This window comes from Otolemur garnettii, unplaced genomic scaffold, assembly GCF_000181295.1.
Source record: "Otolemur garnettii isolate 467f Iridium unplaced genomic scaffold, OtoGar3 scaffold00002, whole genome shotgun sequence".
Lineage (NCBI taxonomy): Eukaryota > Metazoa > Chordata > Mammalia > Primates > Galagidae > Otolemur > Otolemur garnettii.
Window position 1 is genome coordinate 10161062 of NW_003852397.1, and position 8496 is coordinate 10169557.

The window sequence follows — 8496 nt, forward strand, 5'->3', positions numbered from 1 at the left end:
CTTTGCAGTATCCTAGAGGTTCTGATAACTCATATCTTCATTATCATTTTGTTCTAAAAATTTGGTAATTTCCTTCTTGATCTCGTCTCTGACCCATCTATCATACAGCATAAGGTTATTTAGCTTCCATGTTTTCGTATGAGTCTGCAGATTTCTGTTTTTACTGAGTTCAACTTTTATTCCCTGATGGTCCAAGAAGATGCATGGAATAATTTCTATTCTTTTAAATTTGGTGAGGTTATACTTATGACCTAAGATGTAGTCAATTTTGGAGTATGTTCTGTGGACCAATGAGAAAAATGTGTATTCAGTTTTGTTAGGATGAAATGTTCTGTAGATGTCTATTAAATCCAAAAGTTGAATAATTAAATTTAAATCTAAAATTTCTTTGCTAAGCTTCTTTTTGGAGGATCTATCCAACACTTCTAAAGGAGTGTTAAAATCTCTGACTATGATGGAGCTGGAAGAGATCAAGTTGCTCATGCCTGTTAGAGTATCTCTTATAAATTGAGGTGCATTCTGGTTGGGTGCATAGATATTGATAATTGAGGTCTCATCATATTGAATATTACCCTTAACAAATATAAAGTGGCCATCATTATCCTTGCTTACTTTTATTGGTTTAAAACCTATTGTATCTGCAAATAAAAATGCAACACTTGCTTTTATCTGCTTTCCATTTGCCTGGAATATAGATGACCATCCCTTCACCCTGAGTCTATATTTATCTTTTAAGGTAAGATGAAATTCTTGTATACAATAGATGTCTGGTTTGAGTTTCTGTATCCAATCAGCCAATCTGTGCCTCGTTAGAAGACAATTTAAGCCATTCACATTGATTGAAATTATTGATAAGCCTGGTAAAATTTTGGGTATTGAGTTGCTCAAAAGTCCAGTGGACATTTTTAATCCTTACACCACTGTGGAAGTTGGAATTGGATCCAAAGTTTCTGAGTGATTTTACTTTTGTGGTGGAGAATGTCACTGGTCATTATGGAGGATGGGTCTGAGAATTTCCTGGAGAGCTGGTTTAGTTATGGCAAATTTCTTCAACATGTGGATGTTGTTAAAGTATTTAATTTCTCCATCATAGATGAAACTCAGTTTAGCTGTATACAGGATCCTGGGTTGAAAGTTGTTTTGTTTTGGGAGATTAAAAGTTTATGACCACCCCTCTTCTAGCGGAAAAGGTTTCAACAGAGAGATCTGCAGTCATTCTAATATTCTTTCCCTTGTAGGTTATGGTTTTCTTACGTCTGGCTGCTTTGAGAATTTTATTTTTCATATTAACTTTAGTGAAGTTAATTATGACGTGCATAGGGGATGTCTTATTTGGGTTGAGTCATACTGGGGTTCTGAAACTGTCTGCTATCTGAATTTCAGGGTCTCTTGGTATATCTGGAAGGTTCTCTTTCATAATTTCATGAAGAAGAGCCTCTGTGTTCTGTGAAGCAAGTTCGTGGCCTTCAGGGATTCCTATAAAGGGAATATTAGTCTTCTTTGAATTATCCCAGAGCTCTCTGAGAGAATGATCTGTTTTTGCTTGCCATTTTCTTCATCTTTGAGTCCTTGGGCATGTCCAAAAGCTTTGTCTTCAATGTCAGAGATCCTTTCTTCTGTTTGCCCCACTCTGTTAACGAGGGATTCTACCAAATTTTTCAGATCCCTGAGGGCTGCAAACTCTTGCCTTAATATGTCAAAATCTTTGGTCATTTTACTTTTGAAATTGTTGAATTCTTGAGACATCTTTTGATAAATTCCTTGAAATTCTAATTCTCTCCTCCATTCTGTTGATCTTATTTGCTATCCAGACTTTGAACTCTATTTCTGACATCTCAGCCATCTGTTTCTGGATGGGGTCTTCAGTTGCGTCTGCCATGTCCTTCCTTGGGGCAGTTGATCTACTCTGGTTATTCATGTTGCCAGAGTTTCTCTGCTGATTCCACCCCATGCTTAATTTACACCATTTGGCTTTTTTCCTAGAGCTTTACCAAGGACCCATTCAGTGTTACAGCCTAAGAAACTGGGGCCTTCCTTGGTTTGGTGGGGCTAAGTCGCTCTGTCTTATTTTCAGCTGGTCTCTGTTCTACCCTAGTAAATTAGTTACTCTGGGTTGAAGTCTCAGCTGTGGAGAAATACCAGCAATTAAATCACCCTGCCCCCCACAGACAACAATTGGAAAATGAAAATCACACCTTCCCACAGCCACACACCCAGGGTAGCACTTTGAACAGTCCTCGGGTGATTGGCCCATTCCAAGAGGTGCAAATCAATTGTCCCAGTCAGCACTGGTGTCAGGTGGGGGAGTTCAAAGAGTCTCTGGCAGCTGGATAGCAAGGGTCTGCTGGCAGCTCAAGTATGACTAGCTCTGGTGCCCCATGAGGTCAGAAGGACCAACCTGGCAAATAAATTAGCCTGAGAAGGTTGATGCCTACTTCCCTACCTTGCACATCTGTCACACTCAGTCACTGGTAACCCTAGTGGGGCTGGGGCTGTGACCCAGTTCCCCCCAATGAGCAAATGCCCCAGGGGTTTACACCTGCCTGAGTCAGAGAGAGATCTATGTCTCCTCAGCCAGTTCTCTGTTCTCAGCCACTATCTGGCAGGGGAAGGTGAGGCCTGACAACCTTGGGTGCTTAATAGAGGCCAGTGGTTCACTCAGTTCCAGCCCCACCCCTGATTGATGTTGCTGGTAGAACAGCACAACTTCGCAGTTTGTTTCTGTCCTGATCATCAGACGCTGCTTGAGGTGACAGAAACCACACCTCTGTTCTGGGCACTTGCAGCTCATACTGAGCTGTCAATTCCTGCCTCTGCCTGCCCACTTTTGTCTCAGCTAAGATTCCCTAGGGACCAGGTGCATCTCAGCCTCAGTAATGTGGAACTCTGACACAGCCCTTCCCTGGATGTCTGTCTGCTGCACGTGTATTCTAGTCCCCACATTCCTTTACTCACATCCCATATCCATCCACCAGTAACTACCACCGGATAAGGTGCCTGGCTTCCTCTGGTTGCCCAGAGAAACAGAGTGTGTCTGTCTGTGCTGGATAGCTGCCCCAGGGGGCCATGAGCTGTATTGTTCCCGCTGCTGCTGTTGTTCTATGCCTGGGGGCACCACCACCGCTCCTGAATGGTTCCCTCTCTGCTGACCATCCTTTCCTTACTCCTGTGCTGCAGAATCAACACAGCCGAGCAAGGGCCCTTCCCCTGTCCACACCTCTTGAGAAAATGCCCAAGATTCTGAACTCCATGGGGGACAGGCTTTCAGACCTCGGTGGGGGGGGGGGAGTGCTAAAAGGTAAGAGTTGCAGGTAGAGAGTATATATAATTTTATACAGTTTTATGCCTGGCAAGAGAGTGGCATGGCACCCTAGTATGGGTAGGAGGTCCAGTTTATTAGAGGATCTCTCCCATGGGATGGAATGGGAGGACGTTTGGACTCTGCTCACTTGTTTGTATGGAGTTTACTGCGAGCCCTTCTCATGGGGGTGGGGGGGACTCCTGTCAGCTTGGTGATGGATTTAGTACCTTTTGTTTGTATCTTTGGGGTTGCAGCTGGCCTCAGCAGGGATGTCATGCATTTGTCAACCTTCTCTCTTGGCTCAGCTCCAAACCATCAGCTTACTTGCTAAACTTCTGTCTTTTAATTCCTTCTGGACAGGAGCCTCTGTGGAAAGCTGGCTGCAGTCCACCATCTTACCTCTGCCCCCAATGCAATTCATTCTTATAAACCTTGAGGACCACTAGAGATGGGTGGAAATGCATCTAGTACTCGTCCAGCACTGAGAAGTGCAGAATCTTCTCCACCATTGCAGTCGACATCTGCCTTTCCACCTTTTCTGTAATCTGCTTAATTCAAAGTTTATAGTCCTGAACCAGAAGTTCCAGCTGCTTGTCAATAAATCTCAGTCGGTCTTGCCCGTCTTCTTGCATTTCCACGCAGTAAACCCGCTGCTCCTGATCTGCGAGATGCAGAGTCCATGATGAGGCTCACGGCCTCCCCGATCTGCTTGGCCCAGACCATGTGCTGCTCAAACTTGGTTTTTACTGCAGACTGGGAGATGCATTCCTCACATCTCCTCTCAAAATTCTGAAACTCAAACACCGTTGCTTGAAAGCCTTCTGCAAGAGCAACCCCTCCTTTGGGCATGTCCTGGGCTTTCTGGATCCTGGTGTTGAGCACTTCCTTGGCAGATACAAAGAAGATGTAGTCCTGGCCTGGACTCCATCTACCACACCCAGCTCATCCACCAGGAAACTGGGGCAACACTGCATGTGCTGCCGCCATACCTCCTCTGGCACCGAGGAGGATGCGTCCCAAGTGTTCTTTAGGATAAAGGTGTTTGGGTGGGAGAGGCTCTCACTCACTTTGCAGAAGAATTGCTTTTCCGTCTGCATCAGGTTGGACTCCAAGTTGGCCACCAGCACAAACACAACAGCATCTAGGCAAAACTTGTCAACCCAGCTGTCCAGCTTTGTGGTAACAGCAACACCAGGGCTGTCCATCAGCATGAGGTCATCCTTCAGAAGGGGCCACTTGGACTTCAGCCACATCACACTCATCAGGCTGCCAGCATGCAGCTGCACATCCTGATGCAGGGCATGGGCCAGCTGGTTCATGGTCTTGACACCTCTCTTCTCCTCTGAGTCCTTAGTGAGGAGGAAAGCCTTGTGGCCATCTGTCCCCTCCACCCACAGGAAGCAATTGGTGGTATGGCCGATCCCAGAGGGCAGAACTTTGTCCCAGAGCATGGCATTGATCACAATGCTCTTCCTATTGCTCATCAGGCCTAAGAAAGCCATTTTCATGTGCCACAGGGCCAGCACCTCACTGATGCCCCTCACTTTGGACAGGTAACATTTGACATCCAGAAGCTGCTCTTCTCTTCTAACAAGGTCCAGTTCTGCATTCCTGTAGGTGTTTTTTCTGATGGTGAGAGATCTTGACAGGGTAACATCATGAACATAGCTGGAGTCAAAAGACGAAAAGATTTTGAGTTGTTGTCTGTCCTGTCTTAGGTTGAGGTTGACTACTAATTGTGCTGACTCCACCACTGCTGACTTACTTCACCTTTCCGGCCTCACAGCAGCCATCACGAGCAGTAGCATTCTTTTTTTTTTTTTTTTTCTTTGAGGCAGAGCCTCAAGCTGTCACCCTAGGTACAGTGCCATGGCCCCACACATCACAGCTCACATCAACCTCTAACTCCTGGGATTAAGCAATTCTCTTGCCTCAGCCTCCTAAGTAGCTGGAACTACAGGCACCTGCCACAGTGCCCGGCTATTTTTTTTGTTTGTGGTTGTCATTGTTATTTGGCAGGCCCAGGCTGGATTCGAATCCACCAGCTCTGGATTTATGTGGCTGGTGCCTTAGCTGCTTGAGCTCCAGATGCCGAGCCAGCAGTAGCATTCTAACAGCAATGGGTATACACTTAGATCTTGACTTCTAAATATTACTCTCAACTAAGAAAAACTCAAGCTCTACGGAGACAGGGCTGATTCTAAGGCTAGGGCAGGGAAAATACAAGATGTTCTTGGAATTTATCATTGTGCCAAAAAGCAAGGAAGTGCTCAAAGAACATTGGGGCATATTAAAAGAACACAGAAGCTAGACTAAAAGTGCTCTTGCTAACCAAATCTGGTATAATTTGAATATTAGGATAAATATGTTAATAATAGATTAAGACTCACAGAATAAAATAGGAAACCAGGAGTCCATAGTGATATGTGTATAAATAAGAAATTAATAAATAGAAAATTCAGTTAGGAACAAAATATTTATGTGGTTTCAGAGTAATTCCCCACAAAGCACTTATTAATGTAAGGAAAAAGGATAACTTTATAGTGAAATAAATCTGCAGGCATCACAGTAATCAAGTGATTAATATGAATGTCATAATTAATGACAAAAATGGAAATCAGGTGTCCCCTGACAGGGCACCTGGAGAACACAGCATCTCTCTTATGATATTCCTGCCAAGGACATATAGCCTAAATCTAACTATGCAAAAACATCAAACATGCTCAAATTGAGAGATATTGTATAAGGTCAGGTGCTTAATTGACTTTCCAAGGATCATGAGACTTGTTAATGGCAAGACTGGACTACTATTCAGTTACTCTGATTCTCAGATCTAGGATCTGATCTGATCCAATCTGACCCCATCCCATCCATCTTATTCCATCCCCTTTCATCCTCTTCCACTCTTTCAATTTCTATTCTATTCTATTCCATTCTTTCCATTACTATTCTATTCCATTCTACTCCTTCCATTCTCATTCCATTCCGTTCCATTCCTGCTTCCATTTTAATTCCATTCCATTGCATTTTCACTCTGTTCCATTCCATTTCATTTAAATTCCATTCCACTACACAAATAATGACTGAGGCTTTACATACTAGGCACAGTTCTAGACACTGGAGATTTATCCCCAGTGAAGAGCAAGACAAACAAAACTCTTCCTCACATGGAACTCTCAACCCAGTGGAAATAATCAGACCTTCTATAAGTATAGAAATAAGGTAATTTTAAAAATTGAAAAATGCCCCAAGGGAAATAAAACAAGGCATTGGTTAAACTTTAGTAATATGACTTCACGCCTTAGTAGTATGACTTCACATTACTTACCATCTGTGCAGTTTTAAAATATACAGGAAAAATTTTTGACATTTTTATCCATTAAAGGGTGGGATCTATGACCCCTCCCTTGGAGTCTGGGTGGACTTTTGTGACTCCTTCCACTGATAGAATGCAATAGAAGTTGCATGATTTTTGAGGCTATGCTAGTGAAAGCCATGCAGCTTCCTGTTAGGTCTCCCTGTTAGAATCCCTGTTGGGATTCTTGCTTTTGGAACCCAGCCACCAAGCTATGAGGAAAGCCAAGCCACATGGAGGCCATATTTAGGTGTTCTGGCCAGCTCCCCAGTCATCAGCCAGCATCAACCACCTGTCTGTGAATGAGGAAGACTTCTAGATGACTCCAGATCCAGCCAACTTCAGATTAAAAAGATTTCAGACCTGGAATCAGACCACCTGACTGACCCCTGTCAACATCCAGAACCACAAGAGATAATAATAAAGTGATTGCTGTTTTAAGCCATTAAGTTTTGGGGTGATTCATTATGCCACAGTATTTAACAGGACACTATCATCTTCAGTGAGAGAATTATCAGTTTTAATGTAGAGAGGAGAAATATGAGAAGGGAAGTAGAAATGTGAGAACAGAAATGCAGAGGGAATGAAGGTGGAGTAAACCCTAAAGGCCAACCCTATTCCATAATTTCCCCAAAGCTTTGATTTTACAAGTTTGCTAATAAATACATAATATTGTAGAAAAGTAATTTTCTTGGCATCTACTCAATGTAAAGTTTCACTTCTCTCCATTCCAGTAACTCTCTGTCAATAGGACTAATGACCAGGAAGGGCTTGTCTATGTCTCTTTTCTAAGCTTGGCTTAGCAGGAGCTTAGAAAATGTAAATTTAGCAAAAAGGTAAAACACAGTCAGCAATGGCTCTTTTTTTTTTTTTTTTGCTGGGGCTGGGTTTGAACCCACCACCTCTGGCATATAGGGCCAGTGCTTTACTCCTTTGAGCCAGAGGCAGCACCCAGCAATGGCTCTTTACTTTTTGATTTGATATACATAATACATGCCGCTGTTGAAGATTAGAAAAACAGACGTAAATGTACAGCAGAAAATAAAAAGTATTCACAATCCCACCACTTACATGAACATTTTGGTATACTTTTTTCAAGTCTTTCATATTTATTTTATATATTTTTACTCCCTCCACACTTTATGTGGTTTCAATTTGAATTTTCCTGATGAGTAATGGCATTGCACATCTATCTCTTCATGTATTTGACATTTCAGCTATTTAAGAACCCATAGCAATTCCATATGGTCAGCTTTTCCATCTCTGCAAAAAATAAATAAATAAATAAAATAAAAATAAAAAAGGCTATTGGAATATTGACAGGGGTTTGCATTGAATCCTCAGTGAAGAGTTTATTACTTTGGGTAGTGCTATTGTTTTATCCTTACTAAATCCATAGACATGGGATTATCTAGGTTTTACCTTTTTTAGGTCTTTTAAAATTTTTTAAGCAATGTTTTGTTTAAAGTCTTCTACCTCCTTGGTTAAATTTATTCCTAGACATTTTGTTCTTTTGAAATTACTTACTTAATTTCCTTTTCAGACTATAATTATCAATGGATCTCTGTATGCTGACCTTGCACCCTTCAACTTTGCTGAACTCAACTACTCTAGTAGTTTTCTTGTGGATTCTTCAACATTCACTATATATAAGTTCATTTCATCTGTAAATCAAGATAGTTGACTCGGGGGCGGAGCCAAGATGGCGAACTGCAGCCAGCTTTTTACAGAAGCTCCCGTCCAGAAGGAGGCTGAAAGGACAGAACCTTAGCAAATTAGCTGATGGTTTGGAGCAGAGACAAGAGAGAAGATTGAAGAGTGCACTTCAACCTTCCTGAGG

At 42.4% G+C, this 8496-nt stretch overlaps 1 pseudogene; it reads right to left on the reverse strand.

Moving 5' to 3' along the window:
• LOC100942341 overlaps nucleotides 1-5094 on the reverse strand; it is an 8805-nt pseudogene extending 3711 nt beyond the window's left edge.
• Between the last annotated feature and the right edge of the window lie 3402 nt (nucleotides 5095-8496).